Source organism: Haematobia irritans, chromosome 3 (genome assembly GCF_050003625.1).
Source record: "Haematobia irritans isolate KBUSLIRL chromosome 3, ASM5000362v1, whole genome shotgun sequence".
Classification (NCBI taxonomy): Eukaryota; Metazoa; Arthropoda; class Insecta; order Diptera; family Muscidae; genus Haematobia; species Haematobia irritans.
This window is the reverse complement of record NC_134399.1, coordinates 167,357,282-167,368,046: the sequence shown is the minus strand read 5'-3', so window position 1 is coordinate 167,368,046 and position 10,765 is coordinate 167,357,282. Positions and strand designations below refer to the sequence as shown.

Sequence of the window (10,765 nt, the reverse complement as noted above, 5' to 3'; positions counted from 1 at the left end):
TGTGAATTGAAGTGTATTTTTTAATCAAGTCTATTTTTTATTTTCAATTAATTCTGTGATTGCTACTATCATTTTCGTGATTGGAGAAATTTCAATTAAAAAGTCAATTAGAGCAATACATTTCGTGATTGAATCAGAAAAGAAAATCGGAGAATGAAAGTTGTTAAATTCGCCCAAACTAATTGAAGACAACGCACAGTGTGTCCTTCCCATACATTCGACGGCCAAAAATAGAAGGAGTTGTACGAGAGTAATGAAATTTGGCGCGAGTTCCTAATATAATAGAATTAAGAAAATTTCAAAGTATCGACAAAATCGGTTCAGATTTAGATATAGCTCCCATATATATCTTTCGTCCGATATGCACTTATACGGCCCTAGAAGCCAGAGTTTTACCCCAATTTGGTTGAAATTTTGCACTAGGAGTACAATGAGTAGCATAGTCTAGTGTGCCAAATTTTATTGAAATCGGTTCAGATTTAGATATAGCTCCCATATATATCTTTCGTCCGATATGAACTTATACGGCCCTAGAAGCCAGAGTTTTACCCCAATCTGGTTGAAATTTTGCACTAGGAGTACAATTAGTAGCATAGTCTAGTGTGCCAAATTTTATTGAAATCGGTTCAGATTTAGATATTGCTCCCGTATATATCTTTCCCATACAAATAATATTTCAAAAATGCCATATCTTCTGTAAATTTATAACTAGAATGTTTATTTTTCGCAAAAATGCATACAGCATCTATTAAATGCTGTTTTGAAAATATGAAGAAAATCAGCCCACTGTAACACCCGTCCCGTACAGTTCACTCTATTTAATTTATTAACAACATTTTCACATCTTCGTGATAATCTAATTTTTTAAGCTTCAATTTCGTTCTTAATGAATTGATGTATGGGTCGGAGGATATCAACAAATGATGCATTACGTCTTCGTTAGTAGAACAGCGCCCAGTCTTGCGCGAGTTATATAGCCTATAACGTTTATAGTCTTTATTCCTCGCTTCCTGCTTCATTATGGTATGTAAAAATTTATTAAAAAAAATAATAACTGATATATATAGCGTTATATTTTCTAATTTTGCAAAAATAAAATGCACATCAACATAGGTTCTATTTTTAGAATGACTGCAAGAACTGCTACAATTTTAAAAGATTCTACACATTGCGTGTAATAATAAGTGACGTTATTATTCATTCAATCCCAACGTCTTTAATAGCTCAGTGGATAGAGTTGGCGGCTGGTGTGCGAACATCTGGAGTTCGAGCCCAACTCATGCTCAAGTTTTCATTATGGTATGTAAAAATTTATTTAAAAAAAAATAATAACTGATATGATTTTAATTTCAGTGTACGAGCACTTTATACACAATTATCTTACAAATATACTATTTATAGTAATAGACATGCACACAGGCAAAACAACAACAAGCTGTAACGAAAGAAAGAGTGCGCAGTTGTTGATGCACTCGTAAAATAACGCATAACTCATATTTTTTACTGTAATTTTTTGGTTTTCCATTGTTTTTTTGGCCGCGGGCAAATATAGGCACAATTTTTTTTTTTTTTTGAATCTGTTAGCTGAGACCCTCAGCTTTAATTTGGTATAGGACTCCATGTTTCGCACTGCTTCGCACACAACTAAAAGTTTAACGGAAAATCATAAATGTTTATTTTTTTGGCCCAAAATAAAAAAAAATAATTTGTTGTTTTTTTTTTAAATTTTTATTTTTTATACCCTCCACCATAGGATGGGGGTATATTAACTTTGTCATTCCATTTGTAACACATCGAAATATTGCTCTAAGTCCCCATAAAGTATATATATTCTGGGTCGTGGTGAAATTCTGAGTCGATCTAAGCATGTCCGTCCGTCTGTTCGTCTGTCCGTCTGTCCGGCTGTCCGTCCGTCTGTGGAAATCACGCTAACTTCCGAACGAAACTAGCTATCGACTTGAAACTTGGCACAAGTAGTTGTTATTGATGTAGGTCGGATGGTATTGAAAATGGGCCATATCGGCCCACGTTTACGTATAGCCCCCATATAAACCGATCCCCAAATTTGGCTTGCGGAGCCTTCCGGAGCAGCAAAATTCATCCGATCCGGTTGAAATTTGGTACGTGGTCTAAGTATACGGTCTCTAACAACCATGCAAAAATTGGTCCATATCGGTCCATAATTATATATAGCCCCCATATAAACCGATCCCCAGATTTGACCTCCGGAGCCTCTTGGAGGGGCAAAATTCATCGGATCCGGTTGAAATTTGGTTCCTGGTGTTAGTATACGATCTCTAACAACCATGCAAAAATTGGTCCATATCGGTCCATAAATATATATAGCTCCCATATAAACCGATCCCCAGATTTGACCTCCGGAGCCTCTTGGAGGAGCAAAAGTCATCCGATGCGGTTGAAATTTGGTACATTTCGTTAGTATATGGCCTCTAACAGCCATGTAAAAATTGTCAAATTTTATTACTATAGAAAGTTTTGTCAAAATTTCATTTCTATAGAAAGTTTTGTAAAAAGTTTATTTCTATAGCAATGTTTGTCAGCATTTTATTTCCATAGAAAATTTTGTCAAAATTTTATTTCTATAGAAAATTTTGTAAAAAATTTATTTCTGTAGAAAATTTTGTCAACATTTTAGTTCTATAGACAATTTTGTCAACATTTTATTTCTATAGAACATTTTGTCAACATTTTATTTCTATAGGAGATTTTGTCAACATTTTATTTCTATAGAAAATTTTGTCAAAATTTTATTGCTATAGAAAATTTTGTCAATATTTTACTTCCATAGAAAATTTTGTCAACATTTTATTTCTATAGAAAATTTTGTCAAGTTTTTATTTCTATAGAAAATTTTGTCAAAATTTTATTTCTATAGAAAATTTTGTCAAACTGAATTATATACGTATTTAATCGGCCTTTTTTTTGTTTAATATATATCCCTTATGGACTAACTTACAATTTAGCAGACAGTGTTAAAAAGTTTTACGATACCTTGCCATCGGCAAGTGTTATCGCAACCCAAGTAATTCGTTTGTGGATGACAGCCTTTAGTAGAAGTTCCTACGCAATCCATGGTGGAGGGTACATAAGATTCGGCCTGGCCGAACTTACGGCCGTATATACTTGTTTTTAACTTACATAATGCTTGATGCCTATTTAAAGTGAAAAAAATTTCTATAAGGTACACCCGGTGTATAGTTTATAAGTAACAATGTTTTAAATATGACATAGAAAACTAACCTATTTGAGACTTGTTCACATATGTCAACTTTGCGCTGCTCGGGACAGAAAACCAATGGAGATATTTGCATAAAATTTTACACACATGACCTTTGTAATATAGTTTAACCAACTGTGCAAAAATCATCAAAATCGGAGAGCAGGTCCAAAATGATTTATTGCCGCAGCGGACACAGTGTGCAACGCTTCTACAATAATCTGGAAATAATCATGCCCATTACAGATGAATAAAATGTAAATTCTATTATAGGATTAGTTGTATAAATACCCAGCAAAAAAAGCGTCGCCAAAAAAGCAGTGAAAATGTTTTTTGTGGATCCGTAAGTGATACAAAATTGGCGCGGAAAAACGATGAATTTAACATGGGATTGTCATAGGACGGATGTCCACCATCTCAACAGCCGTTGCACTTAATATCCATCACTTCTTAAGGTGTGATCCGAATTCAGTGTTTGGGATGTGAATTAAAAAATTTTGTGATATTTTGCTAAATAAATAATTTGTATAATTTTTTATGATTTTGTATGCATTCTAACGCTTGACTTCAAAAATTCGCAGTTTTTCTAAAATGGATATTGCATTTTTTTTCGACGAAATTTTAATAATTTGTACCATTTTATTAATTCTTACTCTGTTTTAACCTATTTGAAAGAAAAAAAAAGTTAAAATTACCCATTAAGAATATGAAAAAAAGCGAGTTATAAAAATTGAATTAAAAGAACTTCTTCTGTAGTTAAAATAAAGAACACCATTGGGAGGACATTTTTGGAAGTGATTATAAAGTTGTGACTTTAGAAGAACTTTCAAAATTTTTTGCTGGGTAATTCAAAGCGGTTCAGATTGCCTTTTTATTTTTGCTTTATAATTTTTGTAATTTACCAAGTTTGTATCGGCTAGACAAAAACTGTACGTATACAAAATTTTCCAACATTTGAATTATTTTACAAATTTTCATTACTGATATAAAAAAGCATTAACTACATTAGAAGAAGTCAAAACTTATTAATTAAAAATTTTTCCATGAACAAGGCCACTGGGTATATCCTAATGATGAATGCCTTGGGGATTATTTTTCCCAAATATCTTAAAACTTATCAATATAATTACATTAAATGATTAAATATTGATCACTTAAGAACTCATCTGCACCAGGAACTATTTCAATAGCAATAGCAAACCCACTTGACCTTATTATGACTTAGACAATATGCAAATAGAATTGTATATTCATATTTATTAGAATGTAACGACTAGATTCTATCAGAAATATATTCCATGATGCCAATGTAAAACATCACACTGATGTAAATGAAACTTATAAATTGGGTTATTAACAATGATTTAGCAACTTTTAGAACTGGAAATTTTTTAATGTAATTCCTACCACAATCAAAAATAAGTTTACTTGGATTCAAATATATTGACCTCTCAGTAAGTGTATTGATTCAGAGCCAAAGATGCGGCTTCTTTAAAATAAAGACATTTTTAAGAGTCGTTTAAATCTAGGATCAATAAAAACTGTTTTCTTTATTCAAAAAAAAAAAACTTTAAAACAATACACAATATTAAAGAAAATTTATTTAGAAAAATTAAATTTTAATTAAAAGAAAGTTTATAACATTTATTTAAAAAAAAATTATTAAATTAAGGACACATATTTTAGAAATTTGCGTCCGTCTGTTAAAGTCGTATGTCTTTGAACTAAGGAAAATTTTTCTTAAAGGAAAGAAAAACATTTTGGATTTAAAGACATTTTGATTTAAATTAACTGAAATGTTGAATTAGATTTAAGAGAACTCTTCAAATAAAGCTTAACATTTATTTTGAGAATATACACGGATGAAAAAGGCTGTTTTTCATATGTTTGGCTATAAACATTATATGTTTGGAACACAATATTTTTGAGTGCAAGCATATAATGTTCATAAACTAGCATAACATGTTTGGGACATATATGTTAATATGTTAGAACATATTATGTTTGGGGCATAAAATGTTTGTAAATATAATATGCTTGGATGCAAACATATATTAATTTAGAAATAGCCTATAAACATATATGTGTTTAGTAGCTTGGAGCGCTATTTAACAGGGAGCGATATTGAATTAAGTTGGTGGTTGTTGCTTGTTATTACAAAATTAACATTTCATTTTTCCTTGGGCACTTGATCAGCTACTTCTTTGATCCTTACAAACTGTGTGGTCCGCTGTTCGAATCCCCGTCCGGCAAAAGGTAAAATTAAAATAAAAAAAAAAATCATACAATTGAATAATTTCTTCTACACGGATGAAAAAGACTGTTTTTCATATGTTTGGCTATAAACATTATATGTTTGGAACACAAATTTTTAAACACAATATTTTTGAGTGCAAGCATATAATGTTCATAAACTAGCATAACATGTTTGGGACATATATGTTAATATGTTAGAACATATTATGTTTGGGACATAAAATGTTTGTAAATATAATATGCTTGGATGCAAACATATATTAATTTAGAAATAGCCTATAAACATATATGTGTTTAGTAGCTTGGAGCGCTATTTAACAGGGAGCGATATTGAATTAAGTTGGTGGTTGTTGCTTGTTATTACAAAATTAACATTTCATTTTTCCTTGGGCACTTGATCAGCTACTTCTTTGATCCTTACAAACTGTGTGGTCCGCTGTTCGAATCCCCGTCCGGCAAAAGGTAAAATTAAAATAAAAAAAAAATCATACAATTGAATAATTTCTTCTACACGGATGAAAAAGACTGTTTTTCATATGTTTGGCTATAAACATTATATGTTTGGAACACAAATTTTTAAACACAATATTTTTGAGTGCAAGCATATAATGTTCATAAACTAGCATAACATGTTTGGGACATATATGTTAATATGTTGGAACATATTATGTTTGGGACATAAAATGTTTGTAAATATAATATGCTTGGATGCAAACATATATTAATTTAGAAATAGCCTATAAACATATATGTGTTTAGTAGCTTGGAGCGCTATTTAACAGGGAGCGATATTGAATTAAGTTGGTGGTTGTTGCTTGTTATTACAAAATTAACATTTTATTTTTCCTTGGGCAATTGATCAGCTACTTCTTTGATCCTTACAAACTGTGTGGTCCGCTGTTCGAATCCCCGTCCGGCAAAAGGTAAAATTAAAATAAAAAAATCATACAATTGAATAATTTCTTCTACAATGTTTGTATTACAGAAAATGGTGCTAAGAACTAAAAAATCTCGTGGAAGTGAGAAAGATGTGGGGGAATATACAATTGGGCAGAAACAAAATTTTGAGCATTCAGGTCGAAAACCTATGTTGTTAGCACCTATATTACCTGTTTATTTTCATAATTCATTATGATTGGAAATATATAAATAAATAAATAAAATTTTGAGCACAATATTGTTTGGGAGAATTTTTTTTAAGCATATAATATTTTTGGGTGCAAAATGCTTCCAAACATATTATATGTTCACATAATAACATATTGTTTTTTGGAAGACAACATTATTGAATTTGGATGCAAAAATACAAAATGTTTGGAACTTAGACTACCCAAACATATATTGTTTAGACCAATATGCTTTCAAACATATTATATATTGGAAGAGATCAAACATATAAATGTTTGGGCAATACCCAAAAATGTATATGCTTGAAGCAAAATATGTTTGGGAGTATATGTTACAGAAGCGATTTTTTATGAGCGTGTAGTATCTTTTGTTTAAAGTTTTTTGGAATTCGTTTTGTTTGTTATTGTTGGTTTCTCTTCAATCATTATTGTTGTTTTTGATCTCAGCTTAAAACCATGCATTGACTAAACTACATGTGTAGCTTAACCAACAGAGGAAAAGTATGCTTATCAAAGTTATTTGGGCAAAGCCCTATAAACTGCAAGATGGTTGGATGTACAGCTATTTCGGAATTACCACATTCCTCATCTGCATCCTCTATTTGCAGCAAAACTATCAACCAATTATCAGAATAAATTCGGTCACTCAACCCAAAGTGAACTACACTTCAACCTTCCGAAAAAAAGGTTTGATAGTCGGCTATTGCCTAAACAAATTTGCCAGCATATCTCATTTCCTTTGCCAAACTCAAATCGTCGATTTGAATGCAGTTGGCTGGGTTTGTTTTTGAGCATGCTTCCTCTATCTTCATTCGTTTTGTTTGTTATTGTTGGTTTCTCTTCAATCAATTTTGTTGTTTTTGATCTCAGCTTAAAACCATGCATTGACTAAACTACAAGTGTAGCTTAACCAACAGAGGAAAAGTAGGCTTGTCAAATTTATTTGGGCAAAGCCCTATAGACTGCAAGATGGTTGGATGTACAGTTATTTCGGAATTTGGAATTAAGAAAAAAAAATAAATTGGAGAATCTGTTATAATTTGTATTTTTAAATTGGTATTTGTTTGTACGGGAGTAACTTTAGTACCCTAAAAAAAGCATGCCCGATTCCAAAGATTTTGTCTTTACTTCAAAAATTTTGGTATTGATTCCGAGCCAAAGAAGCAGAGAATACAAGTAAGGATACTTTAAAATACAGTTCTCTTTTAAATTTGAGTGTTTGTTCACTTGCTTCTAGGAAGCAAATTTTAATTTTTCGTTTTTCAGCTTTTTTTCTTCATATGCTATCAACGTCCTTTAAAAACGAGTTAACTACAACTTTATTTTCCAAATTCAGACTCGAATTCCAGTTGAAATTTTCCTATGTTTAAAGTAAAAACGTCCTTAAAATAAAGTGTTGAAAAACATGTCCTATTTTTGAACGATTTTTTGCTTTGTAGTCAAGATGCAAAAAGACAACAAATTAAAAGACAATTTCATTAATTTTAAAGAATTTTTCTGAATTTTTAAAGTCAAATTTACCTTAGCCCAAACATTTTTTCTTTCATGTTATGATACACATTTTTAAGTAAAATCACTTAATTATAAGGACAATACGACTTCATTGAACAGTTAATCGAATTTTGGACAAGGAAAAAAACTTTATATTAGAGAAATGCGTCTTCTACACGCGAAGAAAAAAAAACGTTTGGGAAACGTGTACCGAAAACGTTTTTCTTTTGTTAGAGTTTTTTAATTTCTTCGAAAATTTTAAACTTTTATCTCCAAAAAAATTCGTTTGTTACATTTTTTTTTCAATAAAAAAAATATTTTTGAACCAACAACACAGTCTATTTCGTTTATATCAAGCACTGTTCTTTTCTAACTTTAAGTCTTTAATAAGACACATTTTACAGTTCATAGTAAAAATTTAATATAGTATAATGTAATTTTGAACATCTTTTCGGAATTTTCCGAACATATCTGGAATACATGTAAACAAAAAAAAAGTTCGGTCGAAGCAGGGTTGGAACCCACGACCCTTGGCATGCAAGGCGGACGTAGCAACCACTGCTCCACGGTGCCCAACTAAATGTTTGTTTCTGTTAAATAAAGTTTGTTTAATCGGCTCGTGGGTGCCGCAAGCTATGCTATATTAATATAACATATATGAATAATTATCTATTGATGACAATAACAGCTACGTAGCTCAGTGGAGAGTTTTTTGAGTTAGTCTTTATGAAATTGTTTTTACATTCTGGAAAAGAATAAACGTTTATCACAAAAAGTATATACTTTTCTCCCAAAGAAACTTCCTTACAGCGAAAAGCAAATGAGAAATGAACTTTGTTTGTCTAAAATTTCGTTTGGGAGGAAATAATTATTTTTTTTTGCGTGTATGCTAAGCAAAATTTGCATTCGTATTTTAAGGACATAACATCTATATCCTAATTTTAATTTTATTGATCCTTAATTTAGAGTTACATAGGTCTCTAAAAAATACCTTTATTTAAAAAACGCATCTTTGGCTCGGAATCAATCCTTGAGGTCAGGTAAAAATCTTTGGATCCAAGTAATCTTTTTTTTGTGTTTGCAAGGAGCACAATTAAGAATCTTTAAATCAATGGACGGCCATTACAAACTGAATGGCCAGTCTAATACAATATAATAATATCTTTATCCACTGCCATATAAGTATCGAAATTTTCCACGTTGATCAATTTGTACGTCTCTATATTCCTGTTAAGGAACTACGCTGTTCATGTTAATCTAATAAACATTCGTACTCTTACAGTAAACAGATAACAATTACACTTTTCCATAAGTTGGAGGTCGATAACAGGAGAAAATGGATGAAGGTAAACTTTAGATTTGCCCAAGTATAGGTGAGCCACGGTAATGCTGAGGGCCAATAGAGAGCATATTAATTTGTGACAATGATTTCTACCAAGCAGCAAATGCGACTAATTACCACTGAGCAAGAAAACGAATTAAGGCACAAGAAGACAGGAAAATAACTTCATAAGTAAGTTACCATCACTACCATCGCCACCATCGCCACCGCTAAATGGCTAGAGACGTAGACCAATAGGTACTGCGGATAAGTCAATGACAGTTAACCAACCAAGCAAGAACTGCTGAAACACAAGGCACAACCAGTAGACCATTCAACCATGCTACAGCAGCCTCCTCAAATTATGGCGATTGTCATAGCAACAAAGTGTGGATGCTGCTGCCGCTGATGCTATAGCCCCACCACGAAAATCTAAGAAACTCAGCAAAACCATTTAGTAGTTGTTAAGTAACAGCTCTCTCTCTCTCTCCAGGCGGAAGGAAGGAAGTTGGGATATGCGAACATAAGCTCTAGTTACATTTCCGCTTCCTTTGACTTTGAACTCATTCGACTCATTAGCATCATTAATCAGCTGGAAGAAATTGGATGAAGATCACAAACACATTGCCTGCCTGCGATGAGCTGAGCTAAGCTAAGCCGAGTGTGGATACTAAAAATTTGCACGTGTGTGTATGTGTTGGTATACAGGCTAGTTAGCCTATGGCTTGTAGTGCAAGGAAATGGAATGAAATGAATTAATGGCTGTATATGACCTTAAAATGAAGCAAAATGAAAATATTTTCTTATGGTTTTGGCAAATGTGGTGAATTTAGAAAATTAATGAGCGGAGTTTTGACATGCTGTGGATACAAATAGAAAGTGGAACTAATTAGGTGGAAATATAAAAGTAAAATTATTATTTTCAAATAAGTAGGACACGAGCTCGGAGATTTATTGTTCTTGACATACGAAGCTATATTTGCTTTGTATAGACGACGCATTTCTCTGATTAAAAGAAATTGTCGCGAGCACAAAGTCTTCTTCTCCTTTAACTACGAAATCGGATTTTGCTCAACATTTCTCTGATTCAAAGATTTTTTGGATAAATTTCTCAATGAATGCCTTACACTGAGAAAATATATTCTAAATTGCAAGGTTATTTATTTATAAAATAAAAAATTATAATTAAAAGATAGTGCATAATATTTGATTTACATTTTATTTCGTTAAATTTAAGATACAAATGTTTGCTTCTCTCCGTTAATGCTATACGTCCTTCAAGTAAGATAAATTTTTTCATAAAGTAAAGAAAATCTTTTTTGATTTAAAGAA

At 31.6% G+C, this 10,765-nt stretch overlaps 1 long non-coding RNA gene across 1 annotated transcript; it reads left to right on the top strand.

Annotated features, from left to right (window-relative positions):
• Nucleotides 1–855: 855 nt before the first annotated feature.
• Nucleotides 856–1,541, top strand: LOC142231959 (uncharacterized). Its single transcript, XR_012720975.1, has 3 exons — nt 856–1,023; nt 1,114–1,299; nt 1,354–1,541. It is a non-coding gene; the product is annotated as an uncharacterized LOC142231959 (long non-coding RNA).
• Nucleotides 1,542–10,765: the final 9,224 nt, after the last annotated feature.